This window comes from Dermochelys coriacea, chromosome 21 (assembly GCF_009764565.3).
Source record: "Dermochelys coriacea isolate rDerCor1 chromosome 21, rDerCor1.pri.v4, whole genome shotgun sequence".
NCBI classification, from domain to species: Eukaryota; Metazoa; Chordata; order Testudines; family Dermochelyidae; genus Dermochelys; species Dermochelys coriacea.
This window is the reverse complement of record NC_050088.1, coordinates 7,993,401-8,012,708: the sequence shown is the minus strand read 5'-3', so window position 1 is coordinate 8,012,708 and position 19,308 is coordinate 7,993,401. Positions and strand designations below refer to the sequence as shown.

Here is a 19,308-nt window from a genome sequence, read left to right as displayed (position 1 = left end):
TTAATGATTTGCCCCTAATTGGAATTGGTGGAAGAGAGGCTATGTCTACACGGTGAGCCTGGGATGCAATGACCCTGCTCATGTACACTTACTTGGGCTAGCTGTCCTCGAGCTAGCATGGGTATAAATAGCAGCGTAGCCATAGAAGGACGGGTAGAAGCCGTGGAGGCATGGCTGAGCAGGGCCAAATACAAACCTGCCTGAAACTTGTGGGTGTGTACTCGTCATGGCTCAGCTGTGCCTCTGCTGGTGGTTATTGTGTGCTACCACATCTACACTGCTATTTATACTCAGCTGACCTGAGAATGTGTACATGTGTAGGGGAGTCGCACGCCTAGCCCGTAGCGCAGACATAGCCAGAAAAGTCTCCTTTGGAGTGCTGCTTCTTCCCTATGCTGCTCTTACCAGATCCTGCGCTCTTCAGGGCAGATGTTCTCTTTTTGCTATTTGTGTATGTAGAGCTCCTACCACAATGATTCCTGATCGGGGCTTTTTGGTGCTCCTGCAGTACAAAATAATGGTTAATAACACATTTGGAGTGGGCTTGGGGAGGCATGGAATAATTTACTCTAATTCTGTGGGATTTTGTGTGAAGTTTTCAGCATTGCCAGTACATTAATCTTTGCTACATATACACTTTTGAAACCCCGTTTGCAGATTGCTGGGATGCAGAGAGAGGTAGCAGCCTACGGACTACAATATAAATCAGTGGTTCTCAACCAGAGGTATGCATATTCCTGGGGTACACAGGGGTCCTCCAGGGGGTACATCTACTCCTTATCTACACATTTACCTAGTTTTACAAGAGGCTACATTATTAGTGAAGTCAGGACAAACTAACGTTTCATACAGACAATGACTTGTTTATACTGTTCTCTATACTATCCGCTGAAATGTAAGTGCAATAGTTATATTCCAATTGCTAATTACATGGTAGAAATGAGAAAGGAAGTCATTATTCAGTATGAGTGTGCTGGGACACTTCTATGTGTGATTTTGTAAGCAAGTAGTTTCTAAGTGAAGTGAAACTTGGGGATCCGCAAGACAAATCAGACTCCTGGAAGGGTTACAGTCATCTGGAAAGAACCACTGATATAAATAACCAGTCAGACTTTGTCCTGGAGCTGTGTGGCAGACCAGGAAGTGGAACATCCTGGGCCCAGTTCTTGCACCTGTCCTGTTCCACAGGATACAAATTGCTCCCACTGAAGTCTAGGGGCGTTGCTCGCATCCTGTGTTGGCAGGGTGGGGGTGGGGGAGAATTGAGCCAGAAAGCCCCATCCATCCTTGGCTTTGGGCTCCTATTAAGCATGACCTTGACAGCAGCCAGCCCTGCTCATCCAAAGAAGCTCTGGCACAGTGGCACATATTTGCTCGAAATAGGAGCTGGTAGGATGTCTGCCCCTGTCACAGGTTACCCTAGTGAGTGTCCAGTGGACCAGTCCCCCTCTCCAGGAGACAACAGAGCCATCAGTGCTGGGCAAAGATTCCATTTACTTAACAGAATGGGACCAGCAGGGAGCCATGGGATGAGCCAGGCCTAGGAAGGAAGAGAAACATCTGGGTATGGGGGGAGGAGAGATGGAGGAGGCCAAGGTATGTGAGACTAAACAAAGAGCTTTGGGGTGATAAATGGTCATGGGAGCCCCCCTTGTTCTCTCTTTCTGAGGCCTGTTTGCCCTGCCAGAGTGCTATAAAGGGGCCTTAATGTCACTGAGAATCAGGACCCTGGAGATTTATGCTCTGTTGCCAACTCGCATGATTTTAGTGCCTGTCTGGTGATATATAATGTTTTTTAAGTCCCCAGCTCCTGGAGTCATGTGATTTATGTGAGAATCTCTGCTTTAATTTATTAAATAAGTCATTTTCTAGCCATTGTGGAGAAAGGCTGGAAAACATGATCCCTAGAGTCTCAAAAACAAGAGGACAAATGAATGAAACCAAGATGGGTTGGCTTTTTAAGTCAAGCTCAAGATTCTTGAATGGCCCCACTCGTGATTTTTGAACACTTGTGCTTGGCAGTGCAAGAATCCAGTGTTGTTCAATGGAATTCACCTTTCAGGGCATGAAATCTCCTGCAGGACAGTTGGAATTTGAAAGCTGCAGGGCTGTATTCATTGGATGGAGGGAGCATTGGGAAGATTTTGGGAAACTTCCATGGTGGGTGAGGCCACAGGTTGCAGGCAGTTTCTGTGGGTGTGGAGCATTTATTACAGGCATGCTGGAATGGAATGCCAGAGTTTCTCTTTTGTTAGACTAATAGAGAGCTCTGGTCTATTATTGAACCTTGCTCTGATGGCAGGAAAGAGAGATCCCTTGGGGCGAGAGGTTTGTATATGAGCGTGCCTTAAGGCCTTGTCTATCTACCAGCGGACATATGCCCATATAATTCTACTGCTGTAGTTATAGCGCTATTGGGCTGGGCTGTTGATGGAAGATAACAATTTGGACCTTTAACTAGAACCTTTCTGGTGTGGATCTCAAACTGCTTCATGGACAAGTTAGTCTCTCAGCCCCACTTGTAAATAACACGCTGGTTTTACAGGGATGAACTGAGGTGCACTGAAGGAAAGCAACTTGCTCATGGCTTCACTGGAAGCTTGTGACAGGACTGAGACTAGAATACAGGTCTCCAGACTAGAATGCCAGTCCTATGTCTTTAACCACAAGTCCATGCCTTTTCTTGCCTGTCTGTAAGCTCTGGAGGAGACACTGAAATGATTCTGATGGCTAGGACAGTCAGGAACGCAGTGTCTCGTCTTTTAAAACATATTACAAGAGCACTGTGGGCCCAGCGGGGTGGAGTGGGCAATAAACACAGACTGGTCTACAAAAATATAGCCATGTCCGTTGGTCACACTTACAGAAGTGTGTGTGTGTCTCTGTCCATCCATCCCTTGAGGGCATGCTGGTGCTTCTCCTCCCAGGTCAGAGAGGGGTGTGTTTTGGGGCAGGGGGAACCTCAGAGTGATTGATTGGTGGGGACAATATGGCATGCGATGGTGTGACGCCATTAAAGGTTTACAGCCTCATTACAACTGGGGCTAACTGTCTTTTTTTTTTGTTTGTTTGTTACCTAGAAATCCTTGAGCTAGGAGGGTGGGGAGAGCAGGCGGTTTTCTCCTCTGCTTTTGATCTGCAGTGCCCGGGTAGAGCGCTCCCCTCCCCAGTGCAAGAGAGCGCTCTGCAGCTACAGCAGCCTGGCTAAAGCAAAAGGGAGAGAAATCTGGACTCGGGCGTTGATTCTTCAGCCTATCTCTGTGTGTAACTGAAACGGATGTGCAGTGTGAGGTTGGAGCAGGAGAGGATGGCTCAATGCTCTGAGCCTTGAGTTTTACATACCTCCCAGCCCTGGAAGGGCAGACCCCCATTCACTCCAATAGGCTTTGGATCAGGCCCTGGGGGCCAGCTGAAGAAGCGCTTAACACCCATGGTTGGGGCCAGGTTTTCAGTAGAGCACTACACCCCATGTGCTGAGCTCTCCAGATAACCCAGCTCCGGGTGAGCTTGCCCTGGTCCTCATTTTTGGTGTGAAGCCTCGTAAAAGCCTGTGATGCCCTATGCCAAGCAGCAACGACCTAGTCAATGGGGCTGACCCCTCTTGTGGAGCTTTCAGAGTGCAGCTCTTGTGGTGCGGCCCCGATTCCTCATGGGGGGTCCTAGCTCAGTCCAGGTCAACACCAGCAGTGTTCTGAGCCCCTCTCTCAGACTGGGTCATGCTGAGAACAGCAGGCAGCTTGGCAGCTGGGCGACATTATGATTCTAGCGGCCAAGTGCGAATTTGTCAGGCCAGTGTTAAATACCTTCACTTGCTCTCATCCTCCCTGCTCCACCCTGGTTCCCTGCCCTCCCCCAAATAAACAACTGGTGTAAACATAGCTGTGTGTGTGTGTGTGTGTGTGTGTGTGTGTGTGTGGCGCAACTGTGCTTGCCCTCGGACTCCGCTTAGCCAGTCCCGAGGCAGGTGTAGGCAGGGGCTGCCAAGGCTCTTGGCTCGGAACAACATGCTGTGGCACACGGGGATAAATAAGGACACACCGGGAGAATGGGGTGGCAGAGGGAACAGGTGCTTCAGGAGCTGGAGAGACACAAAGAGCCTCTTGTCTGTTGGCCAGAAGTGGAGAACAAAGCAAACGCTTCTCCCGGAGCTGGGGGACTGGCTGCTTGGAGCGGCTGCTTTCTCAGTTGAAAGTCTCTGATTCTTTAGTGTTGCACAGTAAATGAAATGAAACAGCCTGCTCCCCGCAACCTCCGAGGGCACTTTCCCAATTACCTCTGGCAAGAGGGGACCCAGCCTGAGCAGAGACAGATAAGGATTAAGGGTCCTGTTCTCAGCTGGGGCACTTGCTGCAGCTCAATTGAAGTGGACAGAGCTATACGGATATGCACCAGCAGAAGAGCTGACCTTGTTGAAAACAGTGGCAAAACTCCACACTAACTAGGTGTTCTTTAGCTCCTCTGATGCAAGGGGGAAGGGGCTGTGTCTCAAGTGTGAGTCTGCAAGATCCATGCCTGGGACAATGCTAGCATCACTGCTCCTTAAAATCCCAACACCTTTGTTACGTGCTCAGATGCTTAAGTGACACCTTGGGGCTAACAAAAGACCCTTCCCCCTCTTTCCCATGAGAGACAGTGTGAAAGTGAATGGATTCCTGCTGGGTCCGGTGCTTGCAGGTGATGGACAGGAGGCAGGGGGCCTCAGTGGGAGTTTCCTTTGGAAACATGAAAGCAAATGCCAAGAATACATTTAGAAAATGAAGGCAGAAGGGGATGAGCTCTAAAAGGGTGAAATGCAGTGTTGGTGTTATCTGGGGCCGGATCCTTGTTATGCTTCGGTGAAGAGGAACATTTTTGCAGTGGCTTTGGTAGGCCTAGAAGGGATGGTAGCATGTTCTCCCCTCCTGATGTGAGATGCTCTGTTCATAGTATCCCTGGATGGATGTGGCTGTGCTGCTGTCACAGTAGAGCTGTGATATGTTCCTTCACTAGGATGAACAGAGCGCAAGACTCCTTTGAAAATGTTGGCCAAAGAGAGTTAGGCTCCCAGCTCCCTCTGAAATTCAGTTCCTTAGCCCTCAGCCTGGCCACGCTGTCCACGTGGGATGGCTGCTCGGGTGTGGAGTGCCGTGGTCCTCTTGAATAATTCTCCAGAGCTGCCGTTCAGGTCCTTCATGTGACGGTGGCAGGGAATTATGGAATGGTTCATAAAAACAGGGCTCTCCCACGAAGTATGACTTAATTATTTGTAGAACAGCAGCAAGCACAACCTGCCAGGCGCTGTACACACCCCTGAGATAGCACAGTCCCTGCCTCAAAGAGCTTCCAATCTTGGAAGCTGGCAAGCAGAACTCTGCCCCTGCAGGTGATGTGGATAGATCAGGTGGGGTGGGTTGAAGCTGGGGTGTCTCACTGACAGGTAGATGCCTGTCAAGTTGGTAGGCAATAGCACAGCCTGAGTTTGGTCTTGTGACCATTTTAAAATAAGGTTTGAGTCTGAAGGGTCTTGTTTAAGCTTTTGGGCATAGGAGTGGCGAAAGTGAGGTAGGGAGAGAGCACAGCCAGTGAGCATGGGCTGCTTCTGTGAAAGCCTCCCGAATACGGGGTTGGAGTCCACGTTTATTGTAGCAGCCGTGTTAGTCTGTATTTGCAAAAAGGAAAGGAGTACTTGTGGCACCTTAGAGGCTAACAAATTTATTAGAGCATAAGCTTATGAAGTGAGCTGTAGCTCACGAAAGCTTATGCTCTAATAAATTTGTTAGTCTCTAAGGTGCCACAAGTACTCCTTTTCTTTTCACGTTTATTGTGGCTCACTTGTACCCATTTCAGCTCACTTTACAAGTAAGAAGGTGTTTTTTTCCAAGTATAAACCCTGGAAGAGTAACTGGGGATCTGAGAGTAAGCTGGGTTCTTTCATTCTCCTAAATCATCATCAGCAATAATGATTGCATGGGCCAAATACTCCCCACAGTTAATCCTGCCCAACCTCAACATCCTCAGATTAGGCCCCAGTGACACCTGTGTGACCCCACCAGAATCAGTTTGGAGGACTCGGGTGAAGAAGCTAAAAGAAAAGGAATACTTGTGGTACTTTAGAGACTAACAGATTTATTTGAGAATAAGCTTTCGTGAGCTACAGCTAATTGGAACTTAGGTAACTATGCTGTTAAGGCAAGAGAAGGAGCGCTCCAGCTTGCCCTCTGCTAGCTGCGTTGACTCTACAGGGCTAGCAGGAATAAAGCGTGGTGAAAAGGTGTTTATTTTTTGGATTGTCACTAGCTCTGGCTCTGATTATGCACAAGCAGACAGATCTGTTATGTAGGACGGTGCAATCTTTAAACATGTTGTTCTGAGTACAACTGCACTTGAAGCCAGTAGGTCTGGGAAGTCTTGCAATAAATGCCAGGGGATCGCTGATAGCTACAAGTGGTTAGAAGGGATGTTGGTATTAAGTCTCAGTGGAAAGACGGCATATCCTGCCATACAGTGACCCACTAATACAACCCTGGGACATTGGTTCAATCCTGAATTGAAGGGAAGAGGGCCACCTAGTGAGCCATCAGCACAAGAGGCCTGATTCTCCACTCTTACCCCAGTATAAATCAGGAGTAACTCCACTGCAGTGAATGAATTTACACTCTTTAAGTGAGAGAGAAGTCTGGCGTAGTGGGAAGCCTTCGGCAGGCTTCATTTGCTTGAGAAAAGTTAAAGATTTTAACAGCAAATTGCCAAGCCGCTCCTGTCACACCAGCTAAAATCTGTTGTTAAAATGTCACAGACCCATAGCAGCTGGGATGCAGCATTATATCCTTCAAACTGAATTTGTGCACAGCCATCTCAGAACGGTGGCATTTTCTGCTTACGGCAATTGTCGAAGATGAGCTTGGCTTTCAGGGTCTCTGGCTTGCTGCTTGTGGGTATGCTGTCTAACACTCTGCTTTTTGAATTACAGTTTGGGAATGTTTCCAGAGCTCTTTAAACCTTCCAAGGTGCTTTGCAAATCTGGCTACTTCTGGGGACAGCAGTGGTCCGAGTGACGTAAGGTAGGAAAAGGTGGAAGAGCATGCAAACAAATTTTCAGACATAGCCCCTGGTTTTAGATGCTCAACTTGTGAAACCTTGGGTCTGGTTTTCAGAGAGTGCTCAGCTCTTTGGTAAAATCCAGCTCAAGGTGTAGGAAGTTGGGTACCCAACAAATGGAGGTGTCAAAAACCAGTGGCCACTTCTGAAAAGAGTGGTCTTCCTGTCACATGAAATGGAAGCTGTGAAGTGTTGTGAAAAGGCTATCAGGAGGTTGATGATGGAGATCGCAAACTGACTTAGTGTGGTCTCAGCTATTGTATTGCTGGTTCATGTACCCACCACTGTATGCGTCTAAATTGTCCGCCTCTCGGCTCAAGAGGTAGAGCCAGGCATGGAAGAGGAGGTGCGGTGCAGGGCTGGGGAGGTGCATTGGCAAGAAAGGGTGAGAGCTTGTGTTCGAGAAGCTTGCACAGAAGTTACCCATGTTCAGTGGCTGTATTTTCTTCATACCTCACTTTCACCCATCCTATGCCCAAATGCTTAAACAAGGAAAGAACAACAGAACCTTCTCTGGAGGAGAGCACTCCCCTTGAATATGACTGATCTTTGTCAATTGGTCTTGTAAGTTATATATGGGGGATCTGGCACTGAACTCTAGACACCAGTTTAACTCCGGAGAGGAGAATCAAACCCACTGTCTTCTGCAGTCGAGCAAGGTTGACCTGGGAGTGTTGACGGGGTTTCATAGTTCACGTCTCAGCAGCGCCTACCCCACAAACCACAGCCATACAGCCTTCCTTCATGCTGTGAGGAAAGCGTTCTGCCAGAGAGGTGGTGCCTACTCTTTGTGGCTGCTGAAATGGCACTGGGTGTCAGGTGTTGCTCTACTGGGACCTCTCTCCGAGGTTCTCAGATGCCAGCAGCAGCAAGGAAGGAGCAGGGTTGTTTAAAGTGGTTTAAGAAGGGGATGTACAGTCTAACACCGGCTAACGGGAGGAAATTAAGCAAAAGAAAATTTGGGCTCCCTATCCAAATAGTGAAATCTGTTATGTTGATAGTAGATGTGTAGCACCTTTCATCTCAGCTTCGTTAGGGCCAGGTCCCAGCTGGTGGTGGTCAGTGTAGAGTACCATCAACTTCAGTGGAGCTATGCAACCTTACAACAGTTATGGATCTGATCCCTGGAACTTCACAACATCCCAGTGAGGTAGGTGAATGATATTCCCTTTGGGAAAATGAGTCACAGAGAGGGAAGTGACTAGTCCAGGGTCATGCAACAGATTAGGGGCAGAGGTGGGAATGGAACCCAGAACTGCTGTCTCTGAGTTTGCTTCAACCACTGGCCCACAATGACTTTCGATGGAAAGTCTTCCAGTAGAAATGGTGGAAGGGTCATTGCTTGAGACACTTCAAAACTAGACTGGCCATGAATAGCTTTGGAAACACTCCTGCTTTGGTTTTATGGACCGAGTGATTTTCTAGGTCTCTTCCAGTGATAACTTCTGCAATAGATTCAGGTCATTTTAGAGCAGAACTGAAATAGCAACAGTGTTTGGTTTATAGCCGTGCTGCAAACTTCACCTGATGTGGTGTCCCACGCAGCTGATTACTTGCAAAAAAGCAAGTAGAAATAGCTACCCCTTTCTGTCCTTAAAGGTATGTCGGAAGAGACGACAATCTACCCAAGATTAGTCTCTTTCCTCCAGTGTCCAGGGGAGGAGAAGGGTCTGATGCTCGGCCCCTTTTTCAGAAAGAAGAGTATTGTTTATGAACCGCTTGAGTCAAACAAGAACTTTGGTTTGTCTGGAAATGCTGAGTGTGTAGAATTGCGCATACACAAAATAATCAAGATTGTGCTTTTAGATAAGTCTGTGGGCTGCTTTCAGGTGGGGGTACAGGAAACAGTTGACGAAAACAAGGGTGGGCAATAATTGCTTTCAATCTTCCATTCTGCGCCTTCGTCACATCGTTTCATTGTCAGAAGCCATTCACCTTTCAGGACCTTGCCGCAACTGTTAGGTAAGTTGTTTTTGTTTGTTATTTGTCTTTTTCCTTCCGGCGGTCCAGACCCACTTCAGTTCTGTGGGATGCGTGTGGTATTGTTCGGAGATTTTTTTTAAATTTCTTTCTTATAGATGATCAGCCAACTGTAAATTGATTAAACTTTCTGAGTAATGATGCCAGGTGAAAATGTTGGCAGAATTGCAGCTGGGGGAATATATAGGGAGGAAGAATTTTAAGTACGTGTGAGTTTTGGGGAAGCTCAAAGGCCAGATGATGATCCCCAGCTGGTGTAAGCTGCAATAGCTCCCCTGAAAAAAGAAAAGGAGTACTTGTGGCACCTTAGAGACTAACAAATTTATTAGAGCATAAGCTTTCGTGAGCTACAGAATACACTTTGTATTCTTTTTGCGAATACAGACTAACACGGCTGCTACTCTAAAATAGCTCCCCTGAAAGTTCTTTAAGGCGGGAAATGTCATTTACTGTGTGTACGTACAGTGCCTAGCACAGTAGACTCTGCCTTGGCTGAGGTTCCAAGTGCTACTGCAATATAAATATTCAGCAATAATTAGAGCTAGGGAATTTGTTTTTCAATCTAACCATTTTTTGACCCAAAAAAAAGGGATATTTTTTTTCAACCCCCCGTCACTCCCCCTAAACTGTGTGGATTTTAAAAAAAGCAAAAAACTTTGACAGAGAAAAAAGAAAGCTGTGTCACTGGCTATGTATTTTCAGTTTTTCCCTCTCCTCTTCTTTTCCCTTGTAACTCCCCCCCACACACACACTTTCCTGTTTTGCACTGAGGCTGGGAATGGGGCCAGGAGAACATAGTAACGTGGGTTTTAAACATTTAAAAATGCATTTTTTGTGTTTTTCCATTAAAAACATTGGAAAATGTCAAAATTTTTCAAACAAACTTTCAATAACACGAACTCCCTCCCCCCAAAAAATCAAACCAAACCATTTTCCGAACAGGTCTAGTTATAACCATTGACGGTAAGGGAGCTACGCCAGTTTACACAAGCTGAGCATCTGGCCCAAGGTTTTGAAAAGAATGAGGGGCTGGGAGAGAGAATTTTACAATTACATACATAGAATAGATTATTCATCTGTCCGTTCACATTTTAGAGTGTATAATTTACTTCAATTTTCAAATTTCTTCTCATTTAGTAATTCCTCCTTCCCCCCCAATTTTCCCCTCTCTATTTCCCAAGATTTTTCAGCTACATTTGATCATGACCCCCTTCCTTTCTGTAATTTTTTCATCATGGGGTGTGGAGAAAAAGACAGACTCTTTCTTCTATAGCCTAACGGCAGTAGAGTTACTACCCCGATTAGCTCTTTAGCATAGGGTTTGGCAATCCCTCAAGAATTCATCCATAGCATTTTGGGGTTTTCAATTGACATTTCTTTTTGGAAGAGCATACCTAGCTTTGGTGCTTTCTTCCCCTTCCCCCTCAAAGTTTGATGGTGTTTCCGCTAAATATAGCTAGCACCATGTCCCTAAAAACTAATGCAATCTGCGCTAATTAGAGGTTAGCTTTACTATATGGCAAGGTTGCACTTATAATAAACAATTAATAGGTGTTATAAACATGTTACAGATATGGGTAGTAAGCGTTACAACTGGTTATATCAGTTATAATCCATAGCTATAAGCAAACCATTGATCTGTTGGATGCTAGCAACTGAATAACCATATATTAAAACATCCTTATTCATGTACTAACTCTGCATAAATATACCCTTAATATAAAGAGTCATCTCTTGCCATTGTGTAAAAAGATGTTGTAAATTTTTCACATAGCCTTCTCTTGGTAAAACATCTCTGGACATTTACTAAATCCAAAGTTGTCACTTGACCGATTTGAGTGACATCTTAAGTTCTTGTCATTACGAAGCCAGTTTCATGGCCAAAAGAAACAAGCTGCTTGTTTAATCGTAAAGCTAGGAGTTGGAAAAGACCAGTTAGGTCACCTCACTATAGATTTCAGAGTAGCAGCCATGTTAGTCTGTATCCGCAAAAAGAAAAGGAGGACTTGTTGCACCTTAGAGACTAACAAATTTATTTGAGCATAAGCTTTCGTGAGCTACAGCTCACTTCATCTGATTCATTCAGTGGAAAATACAGTGGGGAGATTTATATACACAGAGAACATGAAACAATGGGTGTTACCATACACACTGTAACGAGAATGATCAGGTAAGGTGAGCTATTAGCAGCAGGAGAGCGGAGGGGGAGGGACCTTTTGCAGTGATAATCAAGGTGGGCCATTTCCAGCAGTTGACAAGAACATCTGAGGAACAGCAGGGGGGAATAAACATGGGGAAATAGTTTTACTTTGTATAATCACCCATCCACTCCCAGTCTTTATTCAAGCCTAAGTTAATTGTATCCAGTTTGCAAATTAATTCCAATTCAGCAGTCTCTCCTTGGAGTCTGTTTCTGAAGCTTTTTTGTTGAAGGATAGCCACTCTTAGGTCTGTAATCGAGTGACCAAAGACACTGAAGTGTTCTCCGACTGGTTTTTGAATGTTATAATTCTTAACGTCTGATTTGTGTCCATTTATTCTTTTATGTAGAGACTGTCCAGTTTTTCCAATGTACATGGCAGAGGGGCATTGCTGGCACATAATGGCATATATCACATTGGTAGATGTGCAGGTGAACGAGCCTCTGATAGCGTGGCTGATGTGATTAGGCCCTATGATGGTGTCCCCTGAATAGATATGTGGACAGAGTTGGCAACGGGCTTTGTTGCAAGGATAGGTTCCTGGGTTAGTGGTTCTGTTGTGTGGTGTGTGGTTGCTGGTGAGTTCGCTTCAGGTTAGGGGGCTGTCTGTAAGCAAGGACTGGCCTGTCTCCCAAGATCTGTGAGAGTGATGGGTCGTCCTTCAGGATAGGTTGTAGATCCTTGATGATGCCATATAGGTTTTGCCCAGAGGGATTCTCTATGTTTTTGAATCTGATTACCCTATAAGGTATTTACCATCCTGATTTTGCAGAAGTGATTCTTTTACTTTAATTAAAATTCTTCTTTTAAGAACCTGATTGCTTTTCATTGTTCTTAAGATCCAAGGGTTTGAGTCTGTGCTCACCTATACAAATTGGTGAGGAATTTTATCAAGCCTTCCCCAGAAAAGGGGGTGTAGGGCTTGGGGGGATTTTTGGGGGGGAGACGTTTCCAAGTGGGCACTTCTCCTGTTATTATTGTTAGACACTTCGGTGGTGGCAGCGTTTAACCTAAGCTAGTAAGAATAAGCTTAGGGGGTCTTTCATGCAGGTCCCCACATCTGTACCCTAGAGTTCAGAGTGGGGAAGGAACCTTAGAGTCAGCACAGGGCTGTTCCTGGTGGCATATTCCTCAGGGCATTGTCCAGTTTTAAATGACTCCAATGGTGGAGCTTCATCACTTCCCTTATGAGATCATTCCACAGTTGAATAAATCTTAATGTCAGGGAGCTTTACCTGATGTTAAGCCTAAATTTTCCTAAAACCTGTCCATCACTCAGTCCCAGTAAAGGAAAGTCTGGGTCCCACCTCTTCAGTCAGTGGAGCTGTGCCAATTTACACCAGTTGAGGGATCTGGCCTGCATGTGGATTTGCTTGAATTCTTCATAGAGGTTTTATAAAAACATTGCACAAGTGTGACACCAAAAATAGCTTGCTTTTTGTTTCTTGTCTTATGGCTCTTCTGTACAGGGAAACCTCGTGCAGCAAAGTCATTCTTGGCTACACAGGGAAGTTAGTGCGAAATAGCTAGGGTGTGAATTTAAAGCACAATAGATATTCCTCACCACCCTCCATGTGGATGATTTTATTCTGCGCCAAGGGCTTGATTACACAGGTCACTCAGGAAAATTAATCCAAATTAAATAGAGATGTGAATTTAAAGTGGATTCATTGAACTGCATTAAACCCCTGTGTGGGTGCTCTTATTTGGCATTGAAGTGACGTTAATTCAGTTTAGCTTAATTCGTTTTTGAAATGTATTAAACATTCCTGAGGTTCCCTTTGTAGACAAGCCCTTATTCTAAGCAGGGGCTTCCATCTTTAAATAGCATCGCAGTTTCTTTATTGCCAACCCCAAACATTTAAAAATCATAGAGATTAGCTCAAACATCATGAGATTTTTAAAAATAATAAATAATGGGCTTATTTTATTTGCCTTCTGTTTTTTTCAGCCTCTAGGTCACACTTGCTTTATGTTTTATAGCTTTTCTCTGCAATTACAAGGGCTAGAAACTTTAAAAAAAAACAAAAAACAAAAAGAAAAAAACGCTGAGATTCTTATGCAATGCCTTGATTCCAGCAGCTGGGGCTTTGAGGAAAAACACTGAAAATCGCAAGACTTGCGATAAAATTGAAAGAGTTGGTGACATTGCAGTCACTAGATCTGAGTTCTGTGTAACTGGATTGCAGTGTAAGTGAAATTCACATGCTTTACGATCCAAGATACCTTGGCAGTACACGGATAGTAAAACAGTCACATGTGCTGTGTCAAGGTCTGCTTTTTTGCAATGAAAATCTGCATGGGGATGTTGGCTTTGGAAAGAATCTTGGTTGTTACCACCACCTAGGACCACAGTTCCCTCTAAGCTGTGTGTGTGTGAGCCTACGCATACAGATCCTAAACCCTGCACAGACGGCGAAACACTGTGCACACAAAAATTTGCACAGAAGCACAATTTGCACAGAAGAAATTATTTGCACACACGGCCTGTCAAAAATTTGCACAGAAGAAATTTTTTGTGCAGACGGTCTGTCAAAAATTAGAGGAAACATTGCCTTGGACCCCAATACGTCATCCTGCTGAATGCTGGTGGAGTTTAAAATGGATTCTGGTTTGCATAGGCCAGCAATCTCCTCATTTAGGGTCCAATCCTATAACATGCTGAGGGTGAAATCCCAGCCCCATTGAAATCAGTGACAAAATCCCATTGACTCGAATGGGGCCATATATGCTGGGTGCCCTCCATTGCCACTGAAAGTAGTTTCACTCTGCAGGAGGCACTCCGAACTGGGGCTGATTGAAAATGGCAGATATTTTGCTTAAAAAATGTGGAATGCAATGGGAAAAAATATGGTTCGTTCAAAATTTTTTTGAGAATTTTTTGGGGGAAATGACATTTTTTGATTTGTTGTAACTTTCTATTTTGGGGGTTTTTCTCCCCTTCTCCGTGGGGTGGGGGGGCAGAAAAAAGGAGAGAGGGAAAGCTGCAAAGAATGAAATGCAACACCACTTTTTCAAGTCGAAATGGAACAAAAATGTTCAAATTGAATCATTTGTTAAAATCGGGGGAAAAAATACGTTTCCTTCAAACTTTTACAACAAAGCAATGCTTTTCGCCAACAAATTCATTTCCTTTTCACTGAAAATTGTTTTGTCAATTTTTTTCCAATCCGATCTCAGCACCTTCATGGAACCAGACTTCTAAATTAGTAAATGGTGGCTTTCCAGAGGTGAAAGCAAGTAGATAGCATATGATGGAAAAATGCCATTTATTCTAATTTTTCGTTGTTTAAACCCTAGTTTGTGGAATTTGTGTCCTGAAAAAGAACCTTAAATGAGCTTGAACTTAATTGTGTGTGTCCACAGGTGACCGTCATTGAAGGTTTTAAAGAACAGGTTAGACAAATATCAGTCACGGATGGTCTAGGGTGTGCTTAATCCTGTCTCAATGTGGGTGGATGAAGTAGATGACCTCTTGACGTCCCTTCCAATTCTGCATTTCTTGTTTCCCACCCTTCTCGTTATTTACTATTTTCTTTGTATTAAAAAAAAAAAAAAAAGGACCCATCTTTTTACTGAAGAAGGAATAGGTTCAGTGTCACATAGACAAGTGCATGGCAGATTGAAAAATGGTATTTCCTGCCAACCAAAAAAAATCACAGAATTTTTCGAGGAAATGAGTGACCATGAAAATTTTGTTTCAAATTGAAAATTTCCCTATAGACTCAAATTGGAAATGTGAGGGATGCCCCGTCTGTTCTTTCCCTTTTCTCCTTCTCCCTCTGCCCCCGGCTCAGTGTAGTAAATTGAATGGAAATTAAATGGACAAGGCAGGTTAGGTAATAACTTTTATTGGACCACCTTCTGTTGGTGAGAGAGATATGCTTATTCCGTATTGCACCACAGAATTGGGGAGGAAAGGTGGGCGCAAACACTATTGCTGTTTGAATTTGAGTAGGTAAGAGTGAGCTAAAATATTCCACACACCTGCTAGAAAAAAAGGACTTGCATATTCTAAGACATTATTTCTTCTCTTTAAGGGCCAGATTCTGCTGTATACAATGGTGTAAGCCCAAGGGAAAAATCCTGAGCTGGTGTAAGCGATTTTAGCACCGTGTAGCTATGACCATTTATACCATGGAACTGGGAGAATTTACAGCAGCTGAGGATCTGCCCAGGAGATTTCAGTGGAGTTAGTCTGGATTGACACTGGAGTAAGTGAGAGCAGTATTTGGCTCTAAATATGTAGTGATGCTGATGATGGTGCAGAAAATGTCACTGAGGGTATGTCTGCCCTGCAATACAAAATTGCTGTGTAGACGTTAGGGATTGGGCTGTATCCTGGGCTTTGAGACCCATCCCCCTTGTCAGAATCTGGACTCCAGTCCAAGTCCAAACATTGACGCTGCAATTTTTAGCCCTGCAAGCCCTAGTCAACTGACCCAGGTCAGCCAGGGCCGTACCAAGCGGATCTTTTATTGCAGTGCAGACAAACCCTAAGGCTTATTGGTCAGTCTTCCCACATCTTCTCCCAGCTCTTTTACCTCAGATCTGTAGAAACCGCATAATTAATTTTTCTCCCTATACTGCAAACCCTTAATTTAATTTAGTGACTGACCTGGTTTTTTCTCCTCCCCAGGTCTGCGGTATTGATTAGGTCCCACCTCTGAATTACTTAATTGTTTCAATGTTGGCGTTAGCCAAGGAGGTGTGTATTGTCCTAGAAATACTAGGTAGATCTGAGGATTTTATACATAAAATCTGAACGTCACTGCTTTATTTTACCCAGAGTGTTGACCAGTCTCCCAATGCTGTCTCGTAACAGAAACCCTCTGTTTCTTTTTTCTGGTGTTTCAGTCTTGGCCTCTGAATGGGTGGGGGAAACAGTGCTCTTTTCCAAAGTGCATTCAAACATGCCACTGACTAAGTGATGGAAACAACACCTCCTCCCCCTTGCGAAGAGGCCAAGGGACTATTCCTTCCCATCAACGTTTGTGACCCATTTCCTCCTCATCAGGAGGAAGTACATGGGCAAGTAAGGGAAACAGATTGACCCTGGGTGAATAAAGGGATACACGACAATGGACGAGAAATGCAGATTCCTCCCTAAGTGGTTCTTAGAAAGGTTCATTAGAGAGGGAGGACGCCCCAGCGGGTAGGGTGCTCACAGAAGACTTGAGAGACCAGGGTTGAGTTCTTGACTCTACCACAGATTTCCTGTGTGACTGTGAGGAAGTCACTTAGTCTAGCTGTGCTTAGTTACCCATCGGTGAAAGGGGGGGGGGATTTGGTAGTGCCCTTCCTTACAGCAGTGTCATGAGGCCAAATACACTGAAGACTGTAAACCACTCAGATACTGAAGTAATAGGGGCTATGCAAGTATCTAAGACAAGTAGGCTATTCCATAGTAAGGCCACTTCTCAGGAAAGGGCAGGAATGGCAGGGAGGTGTTGGGAGGAAGGTCCCCGAATACAGTCAGTGCATCTTCCTTAGTCCATTTTCCCTTGAGTCTTTGTGACATTTGCACTGAAGCAAAGTATGGCTGTTTCCATCTGACCCTGTCGGAAAGTTTTAGCAGGTGCATGGGGGTGGCTGAAAGGGGACTTGTTGCTCACACGTTTTGATATGATTCTGTTTCTGGAGAGGGGAGCCTGTTGCATTCAGGGAGTGAGGCCAAGGGGATGGCTCAGACTGGAAATATGTAGGCTCTCTGGAACCATGGGTTCAGATTCTGGCAGGGTTTCCCCTTCTTGGGGAGATAATTGGTGCTCCGTGCAGGTTGTGGAGGTTTGGGAAAAGACCCGTCTGTTCTGTATGATCCTTCCCAAGAGTCAGGTCCCAGCCAAAACTGCTCTTCCTTCCCCTGCGCGGGCTGCTGCACACAGTACCATTCACACAGTTGCAAGGTACACTCTCCCACCCTGCCGGCTGCTGCCTCTCATTGCTGTATCCACTGGTGCTGGGGCTCTGTCCTTCCATGTGCTGAAGTCCCCAGGATACTCACATGCTTGAAGCCAAGCATGCTGGATCGGGGCCCGAGTACTCAGCCCCTGGCAGGATCAGGCCTATATCTGTAAAGTGGTTTAGGATTTTTCAGGGTGGGAGGTTTTATACAAAGAACAGCAGGTTTCCTAAGGCAGGTACAGGCAGAGAGCTCCCTAAAGTGCCGACTGAGAAGAGACATGGATGCAGATCCCGAGCTGTGGGACCGCCCTGGGGGGTCTTTTGAGCTAGGCAGCAGAACAACAGGTGGCTAATGTTGGAACTGGCAGTCAGTATTTGCTCACTTGCCTTTTTGGGGGGGCCTGCCAAATTCTTATTTGCCCTGGGCACCATCTTGCCAAAGGCAGGGCCTAGCTGGCTGCGAAGACACAGTTGCCAGCCTACTGCCTGGTTCTCGCTGTACATGCTGAAATGCTACTATCACTTCCCTATCTTCCTGCTTCCCAGAGCTGAATTTGCAGCATGTCCAGCAACCTCTTTACCTGGTGGCTTTTCATGAAAGCAAATCGTGTGGTTTTCCCTCCTGGATCAGAGGTGCCAGTGTAAGGTTTTAAATGTGAGGAGTCTGTGTGTTTTAAGGCTGAATGGTTCATTGCAGTGAAGGGGTCCAGTTCCAGGTAAACAAATGCAAAAGGCTTCTATTGCTATAATACCCAGGGTTACAAAGATGATACATAAGAGTATGAGAGATTGCATCCGACACAGAGGATAATAGCCCTACTCCTCCTACCGACAGCGAGTAGAGATTTTCCCTTCCAATGGTGAAGGCCTGTGCTCTTGGAGTTGTAGGTTGATTCTGTTCCTGATGTGTGTGGATTAGCTGACATGTGTTGTCCGTGTGTCCACTGTTTTGTTACAGAATAGATTTTAGCATCTCTTCGAAGGTGGATGGGAGACTTCCTTGCACTTCCTTGCACCCTGGGCGTGCAGGAAGGATGGGACTGTATGCTTTCATGTATGCTTTCACTGTATGCTGTCTCTTGCTGCTTTAATCAAACGTACGCATGGTACTATATGGGAGTCCTCCAGTGGCCAAAGCCGTGTTTGTAAATTGCCATGGATGCAAACCTAAGGCTGTAGCCAGTTGCCCGAAGTCCCTGTGTCTCATTGTCAGCGCTGTGGACTGGAGCAGGTAAAAAAAAAAAAAAAAAATCTTTTGTGGATTTTTTTTTTTTTGGTGAAATGTGTTCCTTTTTTTCCATTTCAAAATTTCAAATTTTGCACTTCATTGACTGTGAAGGCAACCCTGCTTCAGCAACAAATTCAGACCGGGTTATGACTCGGGGGGGTAGCCTTGCACCACAACCTGGCTAAGGAATTATGCTCAGTTTTGCTGAGGTTTGGCTTGTGGCAGAGGGGAAATGATTCCATGAGGGTGTTGCTACTTGGGCCAAAATCTTGCAAAACCAGCTGATGAGATTGCTGCGCTGTTGATTCTCAGTCTAAAGCTATTCTGGATGGGGTAGCCCCATGTCATCTTCTCAGCCATCTCTGGTTACAATTACCCATCTATGCAATGTTGCTGTTCCCTCCCCATCCAACTCCTGCCTTCCATCTCTGGATCACTGCAGTGACCCATGGAATGTGCTCTCCATTGTTTGGAGCTAACAAATGCTTCCCTAGATTCCAGCGACTGGCTGCAGACCAATGCTGGAGGCAGCTAGCTTTGTCTGCACTCTCTGAGTGTGTGTGTGTGTGTGTGTGTTGTGAGAGACAGCAGCCTCTACTCCGTCACAGATGGATGGCCACAACCTGCTCTCTGGACAGATCTGTCATCTGCCATCTATGACTTTTCTCAGTACGGAGTCTCCTGTTGATCGAAAATTAACCCCTGAGCATGCTTAGTAGTGGTTGATGTATATTGCTGAATGGGCCTATCTATGTAATGTCCTACCAGGGTCCATAATTCAGTCTTACAAGGTCTCAGGTCTATAAAACACAGAACCCTGCTTGCTAAGTAGTCTTTGAGGTCTCTGCTGTTTTCACCAAGTATTATAATTTACTCTAACCTTGTTAGAGATATAAGTACCATACGGATAGATGGGTC

General features: G+C 45.3%; 1 protein-coding gene across 16 annotated transcripts in view; it reads left to right on the top strand.

Annotated features, from left to right (window-relative positions):
- SOX13 (SRY-box transcription factor 13) overlaps positions 1-19,308 on the top strand; it is a 93,225-nt gene that overhangs the window by 39,479 nt on the left and 34,438 nt on the right. For 2 of the 16 annotated variants that reach the window (XM_043500513.1, XM_043500506.1), the window contains exon 3: positions 6,950-7,040. The exons of 6 other annotated variants lie outside the window; for them this stretch is intronic. The gene's annotated coding sequence lies outside the window, so the exon portion shown is untranslated. Of the gene's footprint in view, positions 1-6,949; positions 7,041-7,891; positions 8,228-8,984; positions 9,040-14,054; positions 14,112-15,298; positions 15,473-19,308 lie in introns of those variants that run through there. 8 more of the 16 variants (XM_043500512.1, XM_043500511.1, XM_043500509.1 and 5 more) reach the window with 8 other exon arrangements.